The 17,347-nt window shown below is 44.2% G+C and overlaps 1 pseudogene; it reads left to right on the forward strand.

Annotated features, from left to right (window-relative positions):
- Nucleotides 1-17,347, forward strand: part of LOC120398548 — a 134,297-nt pseudogene that overhangs the window by 65,459 nt on the left and 51,491 nt on the right.

Here is a 17,347-nt window from a genome sequence, read left to right on the forward strand (position 1 = left end):
GGGCGCCAGGATTTGAGGCAGCATTTTGTGCGCTCCCCACGGGGTGCTGCAGGAGCTTCCATTCCGCTCCGTCGCGCGCCCGGCGAAGGACCTTCTGCCAGCGTGCGCGGAAAACAGCGGCAGGCAATTGAGCAGCTCAATGACTGCGCTGTCGCCTGCAACATTTTGGCGGAGGGTCCTTCTTTGGCGGCACGACGGGAGTGGAATCAAGCTCCTGTGCGCCCGTGAGGAAATGCACAAAATACCGCCCCTAATTCTGCTTAGAGGCGCCAGAAACTCTGGCGCCACTCCTGTCTGGGGATGTTTTCTGAAGGAGATATCTGGGCCAAAGCCTTCTACTCCTTGGGCACACTCTTTCCCCATCACAGTGCCACCCCGCTCTAGCAGTGAGCAATCCATTCACAACAAGCATGCAGCTATCATACTCCCTCCCACTCCCCTTCCTGTCAAAGGCGGCCAAGGGAATGCTGGGAAATGTAGTTCTTTCCCTGCTCCAGGGCTGGCTCTATAGGCAGGGACTAACCAAGGAACTACAGCTCCCAGGGCCCCCTGTTGGTTCTCAGCTCCCAGGCTGGATCCCTGCCAGCTGCCGTCCCTGCAACTGAGCTGCCCCAAGCACCTGCTTGCTTTGCTGATGCCTAGAGCCGCCCCTGGCCTCAGTTCACCTCATGGTAAGGGCAGCCTTGCTCCAGGGTTATAACTTATGCTACAGAAGGGCAACTTTAAAGTTTGCCAGAGGTTCCATAGGAGCCATGCTGGTGGAGGCTGCAGAAGGGATGTTTTGAGTCAGTTCATCACAGCCATGGGTCACACACTCTGCCCAACAGGAACTCTCATTTTTGGCACCTTTACAAGTGCTGTTTTCTATTGCTGCAACCTCTTCACTTTCACCCACAGGAGTCCATGCCGAGACTGGTGCCAGCAAAACTGGCAAAGAAAATGTGTGAATTTGACAGGTCGTCTTTAGAGGAAATATAAAACATATGATTCCCCAGTGTATGGTGCTGCACCTACCTATTGGTCCATTCAGGCATGCTGTACATTCAGGTAAAGACCTTATTTTCTCACCACACACAGGGTGTTTCCTCTTCTCCAATTTTATAGTAACAGATAAACTTCATTGACCTAAAAAAGCCACAAGACTACGCCCTGTCCCTTTTGAGTAAGAGGAGATCTGAGAGATCTGCCAGATTCTTTGCACTTAATTAAATTTCCCCTAGGGCCTAGAGCAGATGTACAAACTTTTCAAGAAGCAATTAGAATGTCATTTCTTTGTTTTTCTTCCTTACGCAGATATGAACCAAAGCAGATGTGAACTAGAAACTCCTGAAAGTCTCTGAATTATCCAAATACCTGTAAGTGATCAAGGTGAAGAAGTAATTAATGGGCGAGATCATCTTCATGTGTACAGAGCCTGAGTGAACTGGTTTAACACAGGTGACTGAGGCAGGGGTTGGGCTAAGAGGGCAGAATCCTATACCATAACTGGGGCATCAACCCAGAGCTGTTCCCAGGCTGAAATTTAGGCCCTGCAATACGCCATGGACACCCACCATTGATGCTTATATAACACAACCTGGAGGAGATGGCCAATAACTGGGAAACAGTTAACGTCAGCAGAATTCCAGCTGTAACCAGTATTTCCTTTAAGCAGATACCACCCTCCAGTCTAGCCAGTTAGGGCTGATGCTGAATTAACTCAACTTGACTGATGCTGCACTGTAGTGATTAGGCCCTTCCATTAGCAGCTGCCTCTCGGAAGGGCAATCAAATACAGTGAAGTTCTGGAACAACCTCACAAGAGGAGTTGCTGGGACAAGCAACTTAATTTTAAGAGAGAGATGGACAAATTTCTGAGTGGGATTGTATGATGTGGTTGGTTAGGGGAGCTGGCTTCACAACTCTGAGCGTCCCTTCTGGTTCATGTTTTATGTTCCTGAAATATCATGCTTAAGGGCTTCAGCTGGTCACCTGCAGGGATTTCCCCTCCTTTGTTCCCCCCTCCGCCCCCATTGTATTCTGGTGTTTATCTCCATCCTCTAAAGCAGTGATCCCCAACCTTTACGTCTGGCATGGCCAGGCGAAGGACCATGGCGACAGTCGAGCATCTACCAAAATGCCACGAATTTGGCAGCATTTCGGTGGCGACGCCTCTCGATGACGTCGCTTGTCAGCGGCAAGCGGTGTCATCGAGAGGCATCGCCGCCGAAATTCGGCGGCATTTCAGCAGATGCTGGACCGCCGGCCAGGACTCGGGCGCATTTAGATGCCCCCACAGGTGCCATGGCGCCCACAGGCACCGCATTGGGGACCCCTGCTCTAAAGCATCAGAGATGGCCATGGCTGGAGATGGGACACTGGATGAGGTGGGCTGCTGCTCTCAGGTGTCACTGAGAATTTTCTTATGTGCTTAGCCAGCTGGCTCTTGCTCACGTGCTCAGGGTCTAACTGACCACCATATGTGGAGTTGGAAAGGCATCTTCCCCAGGTCAGATTGGCAGTGAGCTGAGGGAGGAGGGGGTTGCTTCCTCTGCAGCGTGTGGTGCAGTTCTTGTGTTAGAATCATCAAGGTATATCTTATTAACTCAATTCATTGCCATGCCTGGTGCACCTCCCGCCTCCTATTCTCTGCCTGTGACAGTTTAATCTCCTGAGGGATTTAATACTTTGGTCTAATTTCACTTGTTGGGTTTCATGCCTGGGTGTTGGTGGCCTGTGATATACGTGTCAGACTAGATGATCCAGTTGTTGCTTTTGGCCTCAAAGTCTGACATTTGGACCTGAGGATTGTCTCTTTCTAACCAAAGATGATTTTTAAAATTAATTGAGTGGTTTCATAAAATAGAACACCTAAAAAGGGAAATGGCATTCTTCCTTCCAAAGCGCACACTTTCCTTAAATCATAAACAAAACAGTTTATAGTATTCTAAAGTAATGGCCCAAAATACTGCAAAGACACTATTGTAAACTATAGTGTTGTGGATCATGACAGTTAAATACTGAAGCTTTATTTTATAAGCTTATGTCCGTTCTAGTTAGCATCACATTTATTTCAGTCCACCACTATCAGTTCTGTTCAACTTTTAAATAATTGTGGTCATCTTTTACTTATAAAAGAAGTTTAAACAATAATGCAATTTGCTTTGACTTTCCCTGGTCTTCTACCAAGTGATAAGTGGGGCCCTTATATCTCACCAGGTTACAGCAGGAATTATTTGCCAACTCTTCTCTTTCTCCTCCTCTCACTTTCCCTTTGCTTCCCTGGTTTTTACTTTTTAAAGTTGCTTATTAACATTACAGCTGGTCAATTTTTTTCAGATAGAACAGTTTACCATCATAAAATGCCATTTCATCAAAATCTAAACTTTCTGTGGGACTGTGTCAACCTTGACAAAATTTTATTTTTGGGGGAAAAGCATTTTGATAAACCACAGCAACACATTTTCCAACACACTGAAGGCCTCAAAATGTGAAGGGATGTCAACTTGTTCTTCATGAGATCACATTCATGCTGTGATTTTGGGGAGCGGGGAGGGAAAATTATTCCTATAACTGGTTGTTCATCAGACTGGTGGTCATAAAATCAAGGTTCTACTATAATAGTAAAATGGCCTGATTTTCTGATGTGCCAAGCACCCAGCAACTCCTCAAGATTTCAAATAAGAGTAGTGGGTGCTTAGCATCTTCAAACTTCTGGTCAAGATTTTCCTGTTTAATTCTGCTTATATTCTTATATGGCAGTGTTTCCCAAACTTGAGGCGCGCTTGTGTAGGAAAGCCCTGGCTAGCCTGGCCCATTTATTTACCTGCTCCATCCGCAGGTCTGGCCAATCGCAGCTCCCACTGATCACGGTTCGCTGCTCCAGGCCAATGGGAGCTGCTGAAAGCAGCGCAGGCTGAGGGCGTGCTGGCGCGCTTCCAGCAGCTCCCATTGGCCTGGAGCAGCAAATCATGGCCAGTGGGAGCCATGATCGGCCGAACCTGTGGGCGGGGCAGGTAAACCCGGCTCAGCCTGCCAGGGGCTTTCCCTACCTGCGACATCTAAGTTTGGGAAACACTGTTATATGGCATTCATTGCTATGGTATCTGAGTTCAACCATGACCACAACTAAACCTATAGCCAGGTCTACTCTTGAAAAGTCTTTGCCAGTAAAGCTGTACCAGTATACTACACCAGCAAAACGCTCCTAGTGTGGATGCAGGAGTTGTTCCTGTTCCCACTGAAATGGCAAAAATCCTATTGACTCCATTGGGATTAACACATCTTGGGACAATCATGTATTTGTGCTTCTCACTTTTCCCCCCTGCTAATCTACAGACACAGACTTCTGAGCTATGGGCGCCAAGGAGTTTTTAAACTCTTAGGAAGAGTCAGTCCCTGTCCCAATGTGTTCTGTACAATGCCTAGCATAATGGGGACTGAAGTTGAGTCCTGTAATAAGCTTGACAACAAAAAGTAATATAATGATAATGAGAGTGTGGGGCCCTAGAAATAAACAGACTTGTGGTGTAGGGTTTTGAGCAATATTGAAGTCCATCTGTAAAGTAAAAGGTAGTGGGGTGGGATGGGTGAGTGAAGAAAGCAATGGGAAACGTTGCCTTTTCTTTCAAAGGGAATTATATCATTTTACCCTGAACCTTGGCGGGGTGGGATGAGAAAGGGAGTCATCACACAGGGCCCAGGCCTGAACGACCTAATCAGGCAAAACTACCACTGGTTTCCCTGACTTTCCAAAACCCTTGGGCACTCAGATTCCAGCATGATGAGGATGATATCAGCACCCAGATGGATGGGAAAATAATTATGGGATTTTGTTTTTGCACAGTGGAAAGGGGTGGGGAGCCACAGGGTCCTGTAAAGTCCATAAGTTTTCCCAGAGTAACTGAGACAATCTGAGCTTGGGGTGTTTTTCTGAATCAACCCTCTGAACTTCTTAGGAGACATTTAAACTCATTTAAGCAGGAAAGAACCACAATGGGAGGCTTTAGTCCCTTTACCCATTTCTGGTCCCCACAGCAGCACGTCTTCACCAGAAATGGTTTTCTTGCTTTGGGCGGGGGTAACTGTGGGGAAGGAGTCACTGCCAGGAGATGTGGAAAGGGGCCCCAGAGCGTTACCTTGAAACCTGATCCCCGGGATGTGGCGGAAGGGAAACAAGGTAGCTGAAAAGTGGGCGGCAGGCAGCAGCCTGCTGTTTATAAGGGGCAGGGGAAGCGGGCACGGAGGTTTAGGCAGAGCAGCGTCTGGGACACACCACAGCGGGAGTCTGCCTGGGGCAGGAGCGGAGGCAGGTGCGGGCGCTCCGCAGTCACAGCCGGGCTGGGAGCAGCGCAGGAGCAGCGGGCAGGTGAGGCTCAGAACCGCTGGGACGGGGCCAGTCTCCTGCTGAGGAATCTCTCCCAGCCCCGAGCCCGGCTCCCCACCTGCCCCCACAGCCACCCCCGCCCGGGCAGGAGGCCGCCGGGGCTCGGCCCAGGAGCTGAGCGATGGGGACGCTCCAGCCCCTGGCGCCAGCAGCGTGTCCGAGCGACCCCTCGACCAGCCCTCCCCGCTCCTCCCGCGGGGCTCAGCGGCGCACGCGGGCAGCGGGGCCCCTTCCCCGGCAGCAGCGGGGCCGCGTCTCTGGGGCTGCTCGCTCCGTGGCCAGTGGCAGCTCGGCGTGACCCGCGCCGAGCCCTGCCTGCCGCCGGGACTGACAGCAAAGGGCTCGCGGGCACTGCGGGGCGGGGCTACTGGTGCTTTTGTCCCTCTGAAGCGGGGTGCTAGAGGTGACAGTGTTGCTGCCCTGACGTGGGGATGCTACGGGTGATAGTGTTGCTGCTCTGATGCTGCGGTATCTCCCAGGGGTCATACCTCTCTCCTGGAGGCACTGAAGCTGAGAGATCCTGAACTATAGGGTCACTAGTTCTACCTTTTGTTGCACTGAAGCTGAGGATCTTCTATAGATCCTTAAAAAGCAAGATATTACTTCTGTATGCAACTGCCCTGGAGGATCCTTCTGGTTTTTTGTTTGTCTGTCTGTTAGTGGCTCCATGAAAATGTCAAGTGGTACATTATGGACCAGGCTGCCTATAGAAAGTCTGTAGGTGCATTGCAGTTGAGGAGATCCTATAAAGTTCTTAGTCTCTGAGCCTCTTTCTGTGCTTACTTTAGAGGTGAAGGGACCTTGCAGTTATGAAAACTGTCATTATGGTTCTATTTATGGCTATATTGAAGCTGAAGAAACCCTACAGGGGTCTTTGTCTCTTGCACTCCCCATCCCGCCTTTCATCTCTCTGTGGCAAGAAGTAGGTTGTGATAAAACACAACCTTTGAAAGTGGCTGTGATAAATGAGCACATAAATAAGTGTAATCCTTTTTACAATGGTCATTTGCATCTGTATGGTCGTCCTGATAGTAACCTATATCCCCAGGAGTTTGTATGCATGTCCAAACTAAAAGTGAGACTAATGGCCGTAACAGAAAGTTAAAAGATAAACTGAAATAAATTAATTATAAAATCCAGACAACAGCATACACTAGAAATTGATCTAAAAGGAAGCTGAAGGGTAGAATAAGGATTTTGCACACAATGTTCTTGTTTAGATGTATATGTCAGCTTTAGTTTTGTTTAATTTTTTAATATGCCTCGAGAGCTGTTGGACCGAGATTCAAATGTACTGTTTTGTAAACATACATACATGCCATATAAAGGAACAAAACCCTGGTGATAGAATGTTGGTCATCTGTTTCCAAAGAATTCCACCATTATTTAATTAATCCAATAATACTTGGAAAGGATAAAGCATTGTGAATCTTTGCACAATTACCGTGATCATGATATAAATGGAAGAAATACTTTAGTCAAACATAAGTTATTGGGCTCAATACAAAGGTAACAGGGTGAAATTCTATGGCTTGTGTTATACAGGAGGTCAGACTAGATGATCTAATGGTCTCTTTTGGCATTAAAATCCATGAAAGTGGTTAGCTGAGTGTGACCAAAGAATCCCTTGGTGCCAACTGACATAGAGCACAGGGGATGCACAGGGTTTTACAGTGGTCAGATATATGCATATTAAGTTACTAAATGGTTGCCTGTAAGATTTCTATCAAGAGCCAGTAGCCTACTGGCTAATCATTTACAGTGTATGGGTGGATAATGTTTAAGGAGTTATGTGTCTATATTGGAAATTAAGATCTCAAAGCCTTGGAGTTAAGGCAGGTAGCCAAGAGGTCATGTCTTACATAGGTTCCTTTTAAGCAGGAGGTTGAAGACATTTATCTCTCTGTCTGGTCATGTGTGTATTGGCCATTTTTATGTCTCACATGGATGCTTGTTTGCACACTGAGCCTGACACCAGTTGAAAGATTGAAAAATCTACCAGATTTACAGGAAGACATAAACAGCAGCAAGGGGTCCTGTTTATGAGTAAAGACAATGGATTGTGGGAATATCTGGGAATGCAGATGGACACACTGCATCCTTCATCTAGGAGACAAGCTGACAGCATGTCTTCTCTCATGGAAAAGGGTTCACAGTCTGGCAGGAAAGCACTGGGAGCAATACTTTATTGGACATGAGAGTATTTAGTTAATTAAGTCTAGTTTCTAGAATGTGTGTTAGGATTTTATTTTATATGTAAGTATTTGTTTCCAATAGTTCTGCTGGCTACCACTTGACTATGTAGTGCCACTCCCACCCCTTAGCAGGGGTTCTCTCAGGGCCGGCCCACAACATTTTGGCACCTGGCGGGGACCTCAAATGACATCCCCATGCCCCTCGCAGAACCAAAACTTTGAAAGGTCTACGTTCTGCCTTCTTCCTAGTAAACACTGGCATTTTTATCTGTTTGAATAATCAAAGTGGTGCTTTCCATGCCATCTTGGTTGCAAAGATTTGAACTGCTTCCTAAAGGTCCACAGTCTGGGCCAGCTCATGCTCTGTTGAGATGGTTGCAAGGTCGCCCAGCCTCTTCTGTGTCGTTGTGGAGCACAGATGTGTTTTATTAACTTCAGCTTGGAGAAGCTGCGTTCTCCACTGGCAGCTGTTACAGGAAGTGTTGGAAGGATGCGCAGAGCAACAAAAGCATTTGGAAAGACGGTGGTCATCTTATTTGTGCACATATATTCCAGAACAGCCTTTGGAGTTGATCTCGCTGAAATGTATCTTGAAAGGGCTTTCAGTTCATCACCTAAATCACTCACATCAATATCACGCATGTCATCATGTGTCAACACTGTCTCTAGTGCCCTGCATTGCTGGTGTAGGTCTTCTTCAGGTATAGTGAGGAGTTTTGGAATATCATACAACATCCCAAATATACTGCTGTGTTCCTTGAGCTGCATGAAACGTTCTTCGACTGACTATATTGAGCAATCTAGCACCTGGTTAAATAATTCAACTTTGAATTGTTGTTTGGGGTCTCTTATGGGATTATCCCATGCCTTGTAATCAAAATGTATTCTTCTACAGTGACTCTTGTATTCTTGAATGGATGGGAAAATAGCTTCAGTGTGAAGTTCCACTGCCAACTTCTGTGCACTCTTCAGAATGTTTTGAAATCCCTCATCTGACTGGTAAGGCTGTAGGTTTGACTTTGTTTTGTCCAGTTGTTCCATTGCTCCAGATGTATCAAGGTCAACACCTTGAAGTCTCTTGCTTACAACATTTATTTCAAACAGTATGTCATGCCACAACACTAAGCCACACAGAAATTTGAAGTTATGTATGTTTCTGGTGATTCCATTTCCCTCTGCCACTGTTCTCCCACAGACAGTTCCTGTCATAACATTATCCTTCATAATGGCAACAATGGCATCATCTGTCTTCCCAATTTGGTGTTTGATAGGCCTTATCACCTCCACTCAGTACAGCATCAAACTCAGCTCTCAGCTCCACAATTTTAAGGAAGTTTCCATTGTTTGGCACATACAGGTGATCTGAAGTGCCACGCGGTGCTAGGTTTTGGGTAGCAAGCATCCTCACAATGGCAATGAGCCTTTTCAGAACATTTTGCCTGTAAAGAGACTCTGATGCAATCTTCTCTTGATGCTGATCATCTATGAAGACCTTTAACTTTAGTCTCATCTCAAACTCTTTCCAGCTATGGAATGCTCTCTGGTGATTTGCTGCCTTTCCGTCTCATGGCATGCCAGATTTCTAGCCATATTTTCCAGTCCTTTGTTCCTGTACAACCAAATGTGGCTGGAACATTAGACTGAAAGAGTTTGCAACAGAAACAGTATGGAGCATTCTGGGTTTTTGAGTACATAAGCCATGGCCTCTCCACTTTGTCACCATTGGGGATTTCACGCCAGTAATGTATTGAATGGAAGCTTCTCTTTTCATTGTCTTCGGGGAACATGAAGTTTTTCACTTGTTGTGGCCCATGCAGTACAAGGAAGTCCCTTAGGCTACTGCTCAAGTGGGTCCACAGTCCTGGATCATCTAGACTTAAGGAACTAAACTCAGCAGCAGCTGTTTCTTGCACCTTCACCACACTCTTCTCCGATCTACACTTTTCTTCAGGAATGTGCATGGTTACATCCATTTAAGATGGAGATATGGATGCTGCAGTAACTGCCAGGTCACCTGCACTCTGACTAACTGGAAGATCAGGCATCTCCTCACCACTCACATCCTCACTTGGGCCAGAAGGCTCACCGTGAACATTTGTGTCTGTGTATCTCAGGAGAGCTCCTTCCTGCTTAGATAGAAAAGCTTCCTTTGCTTTCTTTCTTTTTCTGAATGCTGCCCCAGAGAGGTGTTTTCTTCTTTCCTCATGACTGCTGTTCTGTGCCAGCTATAGTGGCTCTCAACACTCAATTGAAGGGGCAAATAATCAGGCTAGTAGCAGGGCCTGAGTGAGGAAGATATCAGCATCTTAAGGCCCTAATTTTGCACCATGAAGGCACATTGCATCTGTGCAAGGATTTTCATCTACCTGGATCATCAAGACCTGCACTGCCAATTCCCAGTATAATAAAGTGTGTTTCTAACAGCATCTCCTTACAGGCCTGCAATGTCTCCACATGCACCACCTGAGACATGGGGGACAGACTGAACTGGGGTGGGTGTGGGAAGAGAGACTTTTGTTTAGGAACATTCAGAGAGTGTGTGGTCATGTGATCTGGTGTGCCTCTTGGCAGAGCCTTTAGTAATTACAAAGCATTATTGATCTCTAATTATTTAAATCATTTAATGTTTTCACTGATTGTCTATTTCTCTTTGGTCAAGTCCTTACATAAAGTTTATAGTTACTGTTTTTAATGTGTTTGCTTGTGTGAGTTTGAATTATTTGTGAGTTCAAGTGCTGTAGCCACAACCTTAGTGTGGTTATCCCTTGTCTCATTGGAAGCACCACCAAGTAGCTTGATCCTTTAGCATACCAGGAGGGGGAGGCAGGCACCTACCAGCAGCACCACGAAATGAGCCCAGGGTGACCGAAACTTTGGAACTGTCTAAAAACTGTGAGGTACCCCTCTCCTGTTTGCACTGCATTCTTGTACTAAGCCAGCACTGAAAGGGAGAGTTACATCTATACTTTGTTAAATAAACTTTTGCTCATTTTCGCTGTAAAACATATCTAAGTGTTGTGTTCAGCAAAGAGGTGATCTGAGCTGGAACTGGTAAGCTGGGGTGTACTGTTCCTTTCCAAACAGCAAATCTGTAAATGCTGTGAGTTTGCAGTGGAGCAGGGGCGTCACACTCCAGGGAGATGCTCGGAGAGCTCAGGGGTTGGAATGTGCCTATCGCTAACCTGTAAAGAGACAGCAGGGCCTGTGTAGGCCTAGAGGAGTGCTTGTGTTGCCTGTGTCCACTGGGTTGGGGAGCTGACCCCATCAGGCACAGACAAGGCTTTCTTGTGCTAAGGGCAGGTGGCCACAGCCTGGGTATCCCCAGGAAGCAGGCCACACTGATGTCCTCATTTTTAAAAATGAACATAGTTCTTTAGAAAGTAATTTACCCTGATGTAAAAGTAGTATGTAATGATAAATATTTTTTCTTCCCTAGGAAAAGTTGTCAAAACAGAAACAATTAATAAAGAAACATAAACATATCTTAATGTGAACTCTTTGAATGGCTATTGTCTGTGAAAGGTTGTGCTGTTTTCTTGTGTATGCAGATTTTACCCAAAGTGATTTACTTCTGCAAGTCTAAGAACCATACAACAGAATAACACAATGAAGGATGATTTCATAAATTACATAGAAAAGAAACCACCTAATCCTAGTAAGTTTTTCAGTTAGTTGTTTCTTCTTTTGAATGTTAGGCTAGTTGTTGGAAGGATGTACTCCATTGCCATTAAACTAATCCACATTTTGAATCTTGTCTGGGAGCCATGAGGGATTTCTATGGAAAAACAGATCAGCTCTCCCATCCTCCTCCACAAATCATGCCACTTTGGCTATTAAGCTTTCTTCTGTGGTGTCTTTACCCAGTATGGACTCTTCTTGGGGATCTATGTGGAGGAAACAGCATTCAGAAAATATTCGTAGCTAGCACTGAATACACATATTCTCTTTTAACTTAATCACAGCACTGGCTAGGCATAGCTCTGTGTGGCCTTTCTACCAACTTAAGTGACCCTGGTGTGCCTAGTGAGTCACTCTAGTTTGAAAATAACTACGGCTCCCATCCTGCGAGCATTTATACACATGAGTAGTCCCACTGAGTTACAATGTGGCTGCTCACATGCCTAAAGTTATTTACATGCATCGGCAATGGGGCCTAAGCGTGCAAATGCTCCACTATATGAGCCAAGAGCCAGTTAACTGCATTTGAATTGTTCTATAATCAAAACAAACATAATAATGTCCTGTAAGTATCTACAAACATGTTCTAAAAACTAGTGATGGAAAACACAGTAGTTATAGTTCAGGTTGAGATAGGATAGACAGCTGGTGTGTTGTGACCATCTTTTATCCTGTAGTTCACAGTCACCTCACTATTCTGTTGTGATTCCTCTGCCTGTTTCTTTCATCCACTTGTTACTTCTCATCTTATTCCTTGATTATAAACGCTTTTGGGTGGAGATCTTTTTTTGCTTGTGTTTCTACAGCCATAGCACAGTAGGGTTGAGGCCTGTAGGTACTACTGAAATACCAACAAATAATAAGATGCCTGTTCCACTCTAAGACCCCAATCCTGCAAAGACAAAGGCCTGGTCTACACCTAAAAGTTAGGTCCACCTAGCTACATTTCTCAGAGGTGTGAAAAATTCATGCCCTTGAGAGACATAGGTAAGCAGGCCTAAGCCCCAATATAGGCACCATTAATTTGACAGAAGAAATCTTCCATCAACCTAGCAGGTGGATTCACTAATCCCTTCCACCATTGTAGTAAGTGTATATGCTACAGAGAGCATAGCTGCAGCTATGCCACTGCAGCGCTTCTAGTGTAGACACACACTTAGGCATTCCCTCAGTTTTTGCAAGACTGAGGTCCAAGTTAGTCTTTAATGACTTCCCTTAAAATTAATTTTTTGGGCTGAAAATGATGTTTGTTCTCAGCTTGGATGTGATCTTTGGGGAGGAAAATATTGAAAGTTACTGACCTGTTTCAAGAGCATGAGAAAAATATGGTTTTCCTGCTTTAAAATCAGCGGTTTTAGTGCGCCGATAATTCAGAAAGGATTTACTGTGCTTCATAGGAAGCTGACTTAAAGACCTTACTATTTGTGAAAGCAAAACCTACTTTCCCCTCCACAGAATCTGCAAGTAATGGCTATGACAATCCTGCTTTCCAACATGATGAAAAACCTGAGCAAAATAACCAGTTACAGAAGAACAAGAAAAAGTAGGGGTTCCTTGATCTTAATACGCTGTTAAATTTCTTGCCCTGACTTTCAAGAAAGGGTGTGGATTAATTTTGCATTAATCTCTTTAGAAAGAAAAATGAGGAGTCAAAGGAAAAGATGGTTGGCATTTTGAAATTGGTTAGTGCATCGTTTATTGGTTTGTTTTATATTTCTCATTGTTCCTTTTCTTTGCCTGTTATGCGTTATGGTGACAGACTAATGTGCAACCACAATACTGCATTTCAAAAGAGAAGAAAAGGTCTGTGCAAAACTTAGTATTGCCGCACAGCCATTTTGTGCATTGATCTCAGGCTTCCCTCTTTAAAAATATGGGCTGCTGTGCAAAGTTCCCCCCACAGCTAAATGCCAGTGCTTGACGATGTTTCAGCACTTAGCACCATGACGGAGTGAAATCCACCCATGTTAAGGACTGAAGTGAAGCATGTGCGGTAAGTAGGGCCTTGCCCTGGCTCTCTCAACTGGAGATAATTTTACCATTAGTGCATAATGTCTCATGAATTATCCAGAGAAACAAGTGCCCTGTTTTTCTTAAATGTGATAACTGCTACATACCCGTTTCTGCTGGTAGGCAGCAGCCAAATGTTTGTTACTTACCTGTGCTTGTTTACATTTTAAATGCACTGAGTAAATATGGGATGTAGTAGAATGCACCCAGGGAGGCAGTGAGTTGCACAGGTGATATCATCACTTTGTGAAAAATGTTAGATACATTCTTTTTTCTGCGGATTAGGGGATTCATCCTGCCAACATGTCCTAAGTCCCTCAATAAAAACTAGCCTAAAACTGTGTGTAAGCTTTTTCAAAGTGTATCCCAAGTGTTCTGTTTCCCTTCACAGTATATAATTCATTGCTTCACAAAGTGTTTTGGGATACCCAAATTGCTAATGGTGCTATGTACAAACAAATCCTATTCTATGTGTCTTAGTAAGATATTGTCACAATTATGTGAATTTGTCAACCTTCAAATAATTCCTTTTTCTTTATATTCATGTAGTTTGCGTATGCTGATTGGCTGGATATCATTTTGATGATAATAGGTTTGATTGCAGCTGTTGCAAATGGAACAGGGCTGCCACTTATTATCGTTGTCTTTGGAGAGATGACAAACAGCTTTGTGACGATTGGCCAAGCAGTAAATATGTCTTCAGGTAAATAAAATTTGTTCAACTTCTGAAAATATTTGTTAGGGTCTCTTATTTACTGGATTGTCAGAGGTTCAGGATGGAGTGCGGGTGTGGTGTTAAAAGCCATGAAGAGCAGAGTGAATTCTGAGGAGTCCTTCCTTTTTACCCTGCTGTATAGTACAGTAGCAAACTAGACACTTGATAAATTACAGAGCAGTACATTTGGTAACTGTAAAACGATTTACTACTTTCTATATCTTGTAGTTAATCCATGAAATTCACTGCCTGACGAGGTCACCAAATCAAGTTCTGTGATTGGATTTTTAAAACAACAAAATAGGACCATTAATTCTATTTTTCCTCTATATGAGCTAAGCTTATGAGAGGGCAATCATAACTTACCCTAAAATATATGTGCTGACACCTGGAAGGGGTCTGCTATTTCTCCCAGGGCTGAACGGTTTTGCACATTTGGTTAGGTGCATTATTAGTGAAATTTACCCTTTTTGCAGATAGCCAGCAAAGGCTGAGCTACCACTTGGACCCACTTGGGCCCAGTTTTGAGGCTTGGGTGGAACCTAAGTGGTGCATAAAAGTCGGACTTATGGTGTCTGTGTGGATGAATTTTGCCTTGTGTGAGGTAGAAGGGGGAGTTATCAACTTCTGAAACATCAGATATTGGCCACTGTTGGAATCAGAAGGTCAGATCAGATGAAGCTATGATCTGGCCGGTGCCCTTTGACATAGTGAGCTAAATCCATCACTCTACAGTAACCCTCTGAGCTGACTCAGAAGTTTGCCCTGCTTGATCCTCCACTGGAAGGATGATGGACACCATGAAAGTTATAAATCTACAGCCCTGTTGCAGGGAGTGTAGTGTCATGCAAAACACCCATAAGATTATGGCCTAAAACCTCCATGATTTGTTTTATGCCTGTTCTAATAAAACTGAATATTTTTCTTTGTTACAGTTAATCTTTCAGCTGTGATGAATAGTAGCTCTACTTGTCCAGCAATGCCAGGTTTGGATATAGAAGCTGAAATGACCAGGTAAGAACCTCTGCAATTATTTTCATAAGAATAGCACAGTGTAGTTTGTATTTTTTTGTCCATTAGACTGTAAGCCAAATTTGGCCCTCAATTACATCCCATTGGCTTCAGCAGGGTTGAACGTGACCTGATGTGTCTAACTTATCTTGCAAGATGCAATTGACCTTATGGACTTTTACTATTTTACCACAGGTTTGCCTACTACTATGCGGGTATTGGCTTTGCTGTAGTGATACTGAGCACCATCCAAGTCTGGACATTTCTGACCTCAGCTGCAAGACAGACAGCAAGAATCCGACAAAAGTTTTTTTTCGCCATACTTCACCAGGAGATGGCTTGGTTTGATACCAGCCAGATTGGAATGTTGAACACCCGACTGACGGAGTGAGAAAGCTCTATTTATCTATGCACCAGAAACATGAGCCAAAAAGAAGTTTGATGTTTACCTTTATAGAAATAGCTACAGGGAATTTCCTGGAATTTCCAGGAAACCTTTTTAACTAAGACCCAAAGTATTTCTGCTATCTGAGGAGGAATTTGTTATAATTTTCACTTCATTTTGAGTTTCAGTAACATTTCCACTGCGAGGCTTATCCTTTGAAATGCAATATCTTACTCCTCTGAGATTGGCTTTGTAGTGTCTATGAGCTATTTTGCAAACTACTGTAGATAAACAGCTCAGCTAGTTTACAAACTCTGAAAACCCTGACATTGTATGAAATGAAACTGCACTCATAGTTATGGGCACTATGTTGTTATTTTGAACTTGATCCAAAACTAATAAAAATCATTAGGAATCTTTGGATCAGGTCCCTTGTGCAGGGATTCAGAGGAAGGTATGATCAGGGTATGCAGAGTTTCTCCAGATTTAGTTTTTGCAGGGAGGGATATGCCCAGTTTTTGGAAGATGTGAATCCTGGAGGGAATGGGAGAGGCTTGAATTTCACCAATCCTAGCTCCCACATATGTAAATAGCAAGAAAAAATTAGTGTGACACACAATGATTTTCCAAATAATAATTTACTAACACTGTGCTTGTCACTCTATATAATGCAAAATGGAGATATTCCTTGTCTCAAAGATGTTAAAATCTAATAACAAAATTGAAGAAGATCGGATACATAGGGGAACTTGGAGGAAAAAGTAATGAAAGGTTTTGGGGGTGAATTTCTGTTTTTGTATGGATTATTCCTTTTGGCTATTGCATGAATGAATTGGGTCACGTGTGAATGAGCAGGGGTAGCAATGGCAGAAGTCTATCTAGAGGTTACATCACAGACAATGAGTTGTGATCTGCTAGTTCCTAGCCCCACAAAGAGCCATTGCTGCTGTTCAGTATCCATGTCCAAAATTCCTACTACCCAATGATTTGAACAGTTAAACTTCTGACAAGCTTCTCTCCAGCAAAAGAGAAAAATGTGTGAGGAGGAGGCATTCATCAAAGTTAACAAATCTCTTTTTAATTAACAGTGACATTAACACCATCCACGAAGGCATCGGAGACAAGATCTGTATATTTGTACAATTCTTTACCACGTTTCTGACAGGGATTGTTATAGGATTCGTCTACGGGTGGAAACTGACCTTAGTGATTTTGTCAGTTAGCCCTCTCCTTGCTGCAGCAGCAGCAGTTGGATCAATCGTAAGTGCTGGGGGAAAACAAATAAGAATTCTACCTCTAAAAACAGATTGAGAGGGAGTGAACCCCAAAGCAACATGACCCTAAAGTTTGGAGAGCATGGAGAGCAGCCCTTCTCCTACTCCACTGGCTCCTGCCCCAAAATTTGCAAGGCTCTGTCTACACTGATCATCGGCAGGCAGCCATTGGCATGCCATGGAGGACTGGACTGCTTCCAGTCACCACCATTCACCACATGGGAAGAGGATGATCAGCATTCATCAACTGTGGCCACATTAGTAGATATTGCTTGTAATGCACAGAAAAATTTACAAAGTGTTTCCATTTATGGGTTGTATTTTGTTTTCTCTCCTCTTTTCCCCCACCCAACCACTGGTGGAGGAGAATCATAGACTTTAAGGTCAGAAGGAACCAATATGATCATCTAGTCTGACCTCCTGCACAATGCAGGCTATAGAATCTCACCCACCCACTCCTGTATCAAACCTATGTCTGAGCCATTGAAGTCCTCAAATCATGTGACCTATAATTTAAGTTAGCTAAGTTATTTACATCGCCTCCATTGCTATAGTTTCTGAGTGCCTACTTAAGCTTCATTGTGTTTAGCCTCACAACACCATGCAAGATAGGGGATTCCCATTTTATACAAGGAGAAGTAAAACACGGAGAGAAGTTACTTACCTGAAGTTGCCCAGGAAAACTGTGTTGGAGTGGGGACTTGAACCCAGGTC

Source organism: Mauremys reevesii, linkage group 2 (assembly GCF_016161935.1).
Source record: "Mauremys reevesii isolate NIE-2019 linkage group 2, ASM1616193v1, whole genome shotgun sequence".
NCBI lineage: Eukaryota > Metazoa > Chordata > Testudines > Geoemydidae > Mauremys > Mauremys reevesii.